At 34.8% G+C, this 9,642-nt stretch overlaps 1 long non-coding RNA gene across 1 annotated transcript; it reads right to left on the bottom strand.

Moving 5' to 3' along the window:
- Positions 1-1,171: 1,171 nt before the first annotated feature.
- On the bottom strand, positions 1,172-6,600 carry LOC120354227. Its single transcript, XR_005572912.1, has 3 exons — positions 6,101-6,600; positions 2,387-2,470; positions 1,172-1,370 (listed from the first exon to the last, which is right to left on the bottom strand). It is a non-coding gene; the product is annotated as an uncharacterized LOC120354227 (long non-coding RNA).
- Positions 6,601-9,642: the final 3,042 nt, after the last annotated feature.

Here is a 9,642-nt window from a genome sequence, read left to right as displayed (position 1 = left end):
AAAATACAACACGCGACTACTCGTGTGACTGAGTAGGGCGCGACTACCGGAAGGTTAAGAGATCTTTCAAGGCACAGAATTCAGTTAAGATATGCAGGCAATAATAGAATGAATAAAATATGAAACAAATTGTTAGAAAACAAGATATGTTTGGTTATCGGTGACGATTATATCGACAGTGTAGAGCATGTGAGCTCATAGCTGAGGTGCCAACCGGATGACGGTCGAGTTTCCTAGCTTGTTACAGAACGCACTGCCTCTTGTGGGACCAGCCGATTATAACACACGCAAAACAGACTATGCGGTAAAGCGCCACCGAAATTCAGTCGCGTTTCTATTCATTCAATACAGTACAGGCCTTCTGACAGAAACAATGAGATACTAGTTTCGGTTGTCGCTACACTTTGAAGCAATATGATGATTATTCAGGATCGATAATATCGCTTCAACCGAGACTACTAATCCATTATTACGTTACCGTTCATTATCATGCAGCAGATTACATAGTGGCGGTTGCACAAAAGCCTGTTAAATTTCAATCGTTATTAATATCACAGAAGCCTTCTTTTCGAAAATCCTTCTCTGATTGGTTCTCGTGAAATAATCACGATTAAAATTTAACAGGCTTTCTTGCAACCGGGCCTTATGCTTTTCAGTGTTATTTTATCAACACCACTTTGTTCCAGATCATATTCAACAATATACGAACACAAGCGCATAATCTGCCATCTATAGTGAGGTCCACGTTATAATGGCAGTGGAGAAAGATAGCAGAACAACGTTGCCGACCCACTGTCTTGTCAATGCTTCTACAGACGGTAGCTGATACAGGTTTATTGATGTAATATTAACTGTTCATTCACGTTTAAAATAATCAATTACATTTTATAAAACAAGAAATTATATTTTAAATAATTTCATAATGAAGATGAAACATTTTGTTAATCAATTTTTAATTCTACATTGTTAAAAGACGATCTGGCAACAGAGCAAAGCGAGAAAGAGATAGTGCTATCCGCTTTGTTGAATGATAGACAAGGATAGCAATAATATTGCTAATCAAACACTCCATTATTACGTGGACCTCACTATAGCTGCAAGATCACAGGAGATATTTGAACTGGATAGAGCTGAATACAATTTGAATGTGGAGTGGAAAGGTATTTGTTACAAGACTCACCAGCTGTTGTCAACAAGCACACGTCAAGGCTCTGCTCTGGTCGGTCTATGACTCAGGTCACACCAAGATGGCAGCTCATAAATCAGCATCCATGTATCTCAACCTCCAGCAATCTGGCGTCAGCAATACATTGCACAACTCGTCTCAAGTATCTCCTCTTCCTCTCCTCCACCAATTTGTTGATCCATACCTATAAATGAAAATTATAAAGTTTTCATCTCTGAAAATTTGCCACATCCTACTAGACATTCCATTTTTAACTTGTATTTAATCAAGGAGAATTATCAAACCCCAAAAAAATCGTACAATAAACTATAATATTTCACTGAACCTTCATTTTTCTGCTGCTCGTGAGTGATAGAAGTGACAAGTCATCTTTAAAGATAATTTGAAAGTTGGTGGAGCTGACCAAAAAGCGGTCACCCGTCCAACGACAGCACTGAGCGCCCGTCACACTTACTTGTTGAGCGAGCGAGGTGAAGTCTAAGATTCAAGTCGACGGTTTGGCATTTCTCTTAATGTTTAAATGTTTTTATGTTGCGCATTTACGGCGAAACGCGGTAATAGATTTTCATGAAATTTAACAGGTATGTTCCTTTCTTAACTGCGCGTCGACGTATATACAAGGTTTTTGGAAATTTTGCATTTCAAGGATAATATAAAAGGAGAAAGGAGCCTCCTTCATACGCCAATATTAGAGTAAAAATCATACTATAGAATTATTAATCATAAATCAGCTGACAAGTGATTACACAGATGTGTGGAGAAGCCAGTCTATTGCTGTATTTCCATAAGGTCTTTAGTTTCAATCACGTACTTGTGGATGAGAATACTGGGTCAGGTCTACTGTTTACAGAACTACTAGTACTAACACAACAAAAAATAACATAAAAACCATGACACATCACAACATGAGTAATTATTTTTCGATTATTCTTCAATTAAATAAAATATAAATTGCTATTGACAGCTGCACAGGGAGAGAGTGGTATTATCTTTATGATATCTCTCAGCATTGTTTCATTATTTTGCATTAAAACCTAATAGCACATTTATCTACACATAACCGCATTGTGTTGAGCTACAAGGCCTTGCCTCTCAAGCATTTTCGTACAATTATATAAAATTTTAATTAATTCCAGACAATACACAGGATCAATAGTGAAAATAAGATAGTTAAATAGTGAGATAAGTTATAAGCCTCACCTGTCAAGTGCCATACTTGTTTGCTGTGGTCCATGACAGGAGTGAATCAGTAGCCAAGCTCCAATCGATGCGTTGCTGACACATCTACAACATAACACAGAGACACACATTGAAATCTCGCTAACGCATTCCCAAACGCATTTTAAATTATTAAGCCAGCAATAAATCATGAAAAAAACATTTTCAAATTGTATAAATAGGGTCCACATTTTTGAGATTTCAAATATTTTATCAGGCGTTCTTGGCTGAGGATGATACCGACATAATTCCAAGGCTTGTGCGCAGGTTCATTACCTACATCAAACTAGAGAATAAAAGAAAGAATCGGCTTATATGAGTAGGGGGATAGAAAATTGACGAATGTCGCATCATCACGTCTCAACTACTCAACTGATTATGGCTGTTCGGTGTTTTCATTTCTATTTAAATTGGATAATCTTTTTCAATATAATTGTTAAGATTATTATAAGAGTGAGAAAAAGTGGCAACTGAAATTTTCAAGAGGTCTAAAAAGCAAGTTATGGGTTGTTGAAATGCTAACACCGTTTTCTTCCCAGATCATAAACGGTTTCGAAATTTCCATTCGAGTTTTTTTATACATTCAGTAGCCTATATCATTGGCTTTGTTCTAATATGCGTTTTTTGGCGTTTAATGCCAAAATACACAAGTTATCGAATTTACAAAAAATGTTACTTTCTATTTATGAACGATATGGGGAATAAAATGTTTTAGTTTGGAAAGATACATTTTTTGAATTTTAAACAGAAGTTCTAATAATATAGTCGAAACCGTTTATGATCTGGGAAGAAAACGGAATCTGGTAAGTTAGCACTTCAACAACCCATAACTCGCTTATTAGACCACATAAAAATTTCAGTTGCCACTTTTTCTCACTATTATAATAATCTTAACAATTATATTGAAAAAGATTAGGTATCCAATTTAAATTAATGAAAAAGTGTACCGAACAGAAATTGCGCCTTAACTTGAAATTTGGCATATAAAGATTATTAATTTATCGAGGATGTTTGTAGGTCTACTGTATTTTGAATTCTCCAAGATTTCAGTGGGTCAAGTTTTCGGATTTTTCAAGTTTTTAATTGGACCCTTGCGGTGCACGGGTTACCTGCTAGTGATAAATAAACGAAACACAGTTGCAAGTACATTCCGAACCAAAGTAATTTAACAGCACATCAATGAAAGATACAAGCCTTATAACACTTGAATGAGTGAATATAAACTTATTCTGGCAGAATTGAAGATGGTGGTTATTCCATGGTTTCTTGATGGATCAAGAAACTTGACCTATTATTAAAAGTATAAAGCTTATACTAGCCGTCAGGCTCGCTTCGCTCGCCATATCCGTCTAGCCAGGAGGCTCCGCCCCCCTGGATCCCCGACTGGATCGTCCAAGAATGAGATCAGCAAGCTCGCTTCTCTCGCCTGCATTTTTCATTTGAACATTTTTATCATATGTTGAGACGATCCAGTCGGGGGTCCAGACTAAACGTCTGGCTAAACGGATAAGGCGAGCGAAGCAAACCTGACGGCTAGTAATATAATATTCTCAGGAATAGCTCTGATTGAAGTAGCAGTGCCCTATAAATTTTTCCACGATATAAATGCATTTCAATCTTCAACTTGGTGCCAACCTAACAAAGTCAACTCAACTTAATTCCAACCTGACAAAATTATTAATCTAGTTACCAGTTAACAACTGTTTCGAGGAGGTACTCTCTCTAGATAAATTGAAAAATGTCCATACCATATTATGTTAATATATGGTATGGACATTTTTCAATTATAATTGAGTGATTGGAATAAAAAGAATATACATGCTAAAAGACTAACTTCAAACCCTTGAAAACCACCCTTAGTGTTAAAATATTGCCAAAAGATTTCTTAGTGCGCCTCTAAAGGGCCAACTGAACATACCTACCAAATTTGAACGTTTTTGGTCCGGTAGAATTTTAGTTCTGCGAGTGAGTGAGTGAGTGAGTCAGTCAGTCAGTGAGTGAGTGCCATTTCGCTTTTATATATAGACTAGCCGTCAGGCTCGCTTCGCTCGCCATATCCGTCTAGCAAGGGGGCTCCGCCCCTGGACCCCCGACTGGATCGTCTAAGAATGAGATCAGCAGGCTCGCTTCGCTCGCCTGCATTTTTCATTTGAGCATTTTTATCATATGTTAGGACAATCCAGTCGGGGGTCCAGGCTAAACGGATATGGCGAGCGAAGCGAGCCTGACGGCTAGTAATATAATATTCCCAGGATTGAAGTAGCAGTGCCCAATCAATTTTCCCGCGATAAATGCATTTAAATCTTCAACTTGGTGCCAACCTAACAAAGTCAACTCAACTTAATGCCAACCTGACAAAATTATTAATTTAGTTGCCAGTTAACAACTGTTTCGAAGAGGTACTCTATCTAGATTATAGTTCTATAGTAACATATGATATGGAAATTTCAATTATAATTAAGAGATGTGGAGAAGAAGAATATACATGCTAAAAGACGAACTTTAAACCCTTAAAAACAACCCTTAGAGTTAAAATATTGCCAAAAAATTTCTTAGTGCGCCTCTAGAGGGCCAACTGAACATACCTACCAAATTTGAACGTTTTTGGTCCGGTAGATTTCTAGTTCTGCGAGTGAGTGAGTGAGTGAGTCAGTCAGTCAGTCAGTGAGTGAGTGCCATTTCGCTTTTATATATATATAGATAAGCTATTACAGTTTGAAATACAACCTTTCATAGACACTTTACAATTTGGAGAATACGACATTACGGTACCATAAAATTACTCAAGCTGGATTCCCTTATATTAGTAGGCTATCAGTTTCCCCGTTCAGTTCATTGGGAATATTTTTTTTCATGAGTTCTAATGGTAATATAACACAAAACACAAGGAAATGGTTTTGTTAATCAAAATATTTTTACCAACCACTCTATGTGGTATGAAATTAGAATAGCTAAATTATCAGAATAATATGTAAGAGCATTAATCTATAATCATTACATTTCGCATTGATCGAACGATTTCTATTAATTGGTGATACTTGAATAAAATTAACAACGAAGAGTACTAAATAAATATTGAACTAACTATTATCCACAAATTATGAATACATTATCCTTAAATCGAAATAAGGAATCAGTGGTAGACTCAATTTATTAGAAATTAGAACTGAGGGACGCAGAACTTCAAATAGGATCTCAAAATAACACCGACATAAATCACAAATTTAAAACATATTTACACCACAAATTATGAATAAATTATCCGAGAATCGGAATAAAATTTCATAGGTCTAGTAATTTAAACTGAGAATGGAATTAGTAACGCAACAACTCCTTAATTACAATGTACGGACCCCAACATAGACTTAAACCGTGCAGTTTCATAGGTTAGATTAACCGATATAGGCTACTCGTTCAACAAAACTTCAAAGAATTGGCTAAAATTCATAAAATTAAATTGAATCTTTTCTAATACAAAAACTACAATTAATATTTGATTATTCAAGAGATAAGTTATTAGGTTTGAATCAAAACTAAACAAGAATCAAGTGGATAACCTGTTGAATACGATCACCTATCGGCTACCCAGCTATTGAACGTTTGTAAATGCATGGATAGAAGAAGGAAATAATAGTCAAAAGCTATCTGAAAAAAGATGAATATCAATAAAAAAGTAAATTTCATAATGTACTTTACCTAAAATGTTGATAGAACAAAAATTCAGTCAACTTTTGAGCACATCAGTTCATAGTCATGAGTCAAGAGCACTTAACGTTTGTGGGTTCAGATTCAGATAAATATTGCACTCTTAGCACATTCACGTAATTAGAAACTATAAAATCATGTTGAAAAACTGTTATTTTGAGCAAATATACTTGGAATTACAATAATTATCAAGGAAACTTATAAAAATTAACACTAGAATCTGACAGTTGTTCTTTTCAATCTTTTGACAAGACAGACAGACAGAAGCTCTGCTAGAGTCAAGAGCACTTACGTTTGTAGTCAGATAAATGTAACACTAATAGCACATTCACGCAATTAGAAAATATAAAGTTGTGTTGAAAGAATGCTATTTTAAACAGACATACGTTAGAATTTCAATAATTATCAAGGAAACTTTAAAATATTCTCTAAGATCCTACAGTTGTACAGTTGTTGTTTTGACACGGTTGGTTGCAGGCAGAGAGCAGAAAGCTATATAGCCAACATGACGGAACTAAATTGACCTACATTTATTTAACTGAAATTCCTTCAATTCATTTTGGAGTTTAGACACAGAAATTGAAAATTTCTGATTACATGATCTATAAAATAGATAAATACATAAGAAATTTCAGTTTATCGATATTATTTCAGATATAGTAACAAACTATCTTCGACGAGCATCAAGAGGAGAAACTAATATCAGTATGGCTGTGGCACTGAACCTAATTCAAAATTTCGCATTTCTACGTTATGGCGTCGACACTAAAATGAGATTCACAACAAACTGACAGAATTGGTTGGATCTAAGATACTGATACTATCCTGAAGGAATGATGACATCATAAATACAACATGAAAAAACTCAACTCACAAAAACCCAAAAAATCCTAATAAAACCTCCGAAATACAAAGCTATATCCATGTAACACACAACAAAATCCCTATATTTGCTAAAATTGAAATTATAATTAGACATAGAGTACGATTTCAGATATTTCGAAGAGAAATTGTCCTGAACTGATCCAGTTATTTGCAGCTAGCTCAATAAGATTTCAAATTGAGAGTTAAAAAAACTCAAATAATTGACAATTTTTCAATGTATTTTTAGTTTATTATTGGAGATATCTAGTGCAAATAATCTGAAACAGCCGCCCTTCTCTGTACAACTCGAATCATTCTGAAATCGTACAATAGCCTAATGACTAGGTTATTTAAAACAGGATGAGTGAATGATGAGAAATGACCTAAACATTCTATCTACAATCAATACCATTGATAATAAATTATTTTTCACAAATAATAGCACGAATAATTGGATGAGTGTGAGTTATGATTGATGAAAAACAAGATCCTACCTCTGTTACGGCATTGGCAGGGTTCTCATCACTTGACACTTCACATAAAAATTTTACACAAAACTATCACACAGCCGGAAAATCAATTACACCACTAATAATAACATTGAAATAGCTTCATAATTCATACAAGCAGTGATAATAAACTGTAATTTAAATATATCAATCGATGAAAATTAGTAGGACACGATGTGATGACCAGCTACCACGAAGCTATCACGTCTCTGCACCCTGCACGATCTTGTCTCTACATCCCCAATCAGTGAGCCAATCACAGCGCTCCAAACAAAGTGAACTGGGCTTCTCAGCCAATGGCCGGCCGGCTTTCACCCAAATTCTTGACGACTGCACAAAGGAACCGAAGGTTATATAATCTTTCAAGATATTTACTTGATTAAAATCCCGAAAGTGTCAAAATATTATTCAATACATGAAAGCTTGAAATAAACGTAATTTGAGTTCCAAATACGTTTCAGAAATTTGAAATAGGAATTAATGTATTTTTAAAAGTATTTCAAGGGATGTAAAAACAATTAGTTGCTAATTTGATTGAATTCTTGCCGACTGAACAAAGGAACCGAAGGTTCTAGAATATTTCAAGATGGCCTGATATTTATTTGATTAAAATCCCGAAAATGTCAAAATATTATTCAATACATGAACGCTTGAAATAAACGCAATTTGAGTTCCAAATACGTTTTAGAAATTTGTAATGGGAATTACTGACTTTTTAATGGCATTTCAAGGGATGTAAAATGAATTTGTTGCTAATTTGATTGAAATGAAAAATGCTCAATGGCAGCCATAATTAATGGGTAATAAAATTTCAATATTAACTTACAATGTGGCACAATGTATGATGATTCAAGACGATGGATAATAAGGCTGTATTTCATGAAAATCGATTTTTATTTTTCACAAAAAAAAGAGAAAAACCATCGTGCGTTTTGAAACAGTAAATGCTAAATTTGGCACCAACATTTCTCAGGTCTTTGCTTCATCTATTATGCAAATTTCAGCCAAATCTGAGATACATTTTTTACTGTTTTAAATGCAAGATGGGTTTTCTCATTTTTTTGTGAAAAATAAAAATTGCTCAAACTTTGTGACCTTGATGGGAGGAACACGGATCTGCAATCGAATTTTTTAAATTCGCTACTGTTCAGGAGATATGGCAGTTTAAAAATTTGCAAATTTTACATTTGCAGCTGCATAACTCACCCTGTATAGTAGTTAGGGGTGCCAAATTTGGCTCTGACATTAGTCAGGTCATGCTCTTTCAATGATGCAAATTCCAGCCAAATCTGAGACACTTTTGGTTTTAGTGGAAAAATTTTCATGGACTTTTTTATGATAAAATTTCATCTTGAATTTTTAAGCACGCTGAACGTATGGTCGGATTTGGTTGAGTTTGGTACCAAATGATGGATCTTGAATTGAAAAACTCAGGCATATGATAAAATTGAAAATATACTCATAGGTTCAGCAGATATGGTCAATTTTGTAAAAATTTTAAAAATGAAAAAATGGCTGAAACTTGGCATACTTGTGCTCCTTGATGCGCGGTACACGGATCTGTAATCGTATTTGGAAAATTCGCTACCGTTCATTAGATATGACCATTTGAAAATTTCATGTTTGCAGCTTCATAACTCACCCTGTATAGTATAGCTTTGGGTGCCAAATTTGGCTCTGACATTTCTCAGTTTGAGCTCTATCTATGCTGCAAATTCTATTCTACAAAAAATTGATATTCATCATGGACCATATTCGCACCATAGATGAAGCCTGACCTGAGAAATGTCAGAGCCAAATTTGGCACCCAAAGCTATACTATACAGAGTGAGTTATGAAGCTGCAAACAAAAAATTTTCAAATGGTCATATCTCTTGAACGGTGAGGAATTTCGCAAATCTGATTCCAGATTCGTGTTTCTCGCATCAAAGACCATCAGATCACGAAGTTTGAGCGATTTTCATTTTCCACAAAAAATTTATATTCATCGATTGATATATTTGAGTTGACTTAGCATCGTGAAACACACTGAAACAAAAAGTATCTCAGATTTGGCTGTAATTCGCACAATAATGAAGCTTGACCTGAGAAATGTCAGAGCCAAATTTGGCACCCAAAGCTATACTATACAGAGTGAGTTATGAATCTGCAAACATGAAA

This window comes from Nilaparvata lugens, chromosome 14, assembly GCF_014356525.2.
Source record: "Nilaparvata lugens isolate BPH chromosome 14, ASM1435652v1, whole genome shotgun sequence".
NCBI lineage: Eukaryota > Metazoa > Arthropoda > Insecta > Hemiptera > Delphacidae > Nilaparvata > Nilaparvata lugens.
Note: the sequence above shows the minus strand (reverse complement) of the source record. Positions and strands in the feature narration are given on the sequence as shown.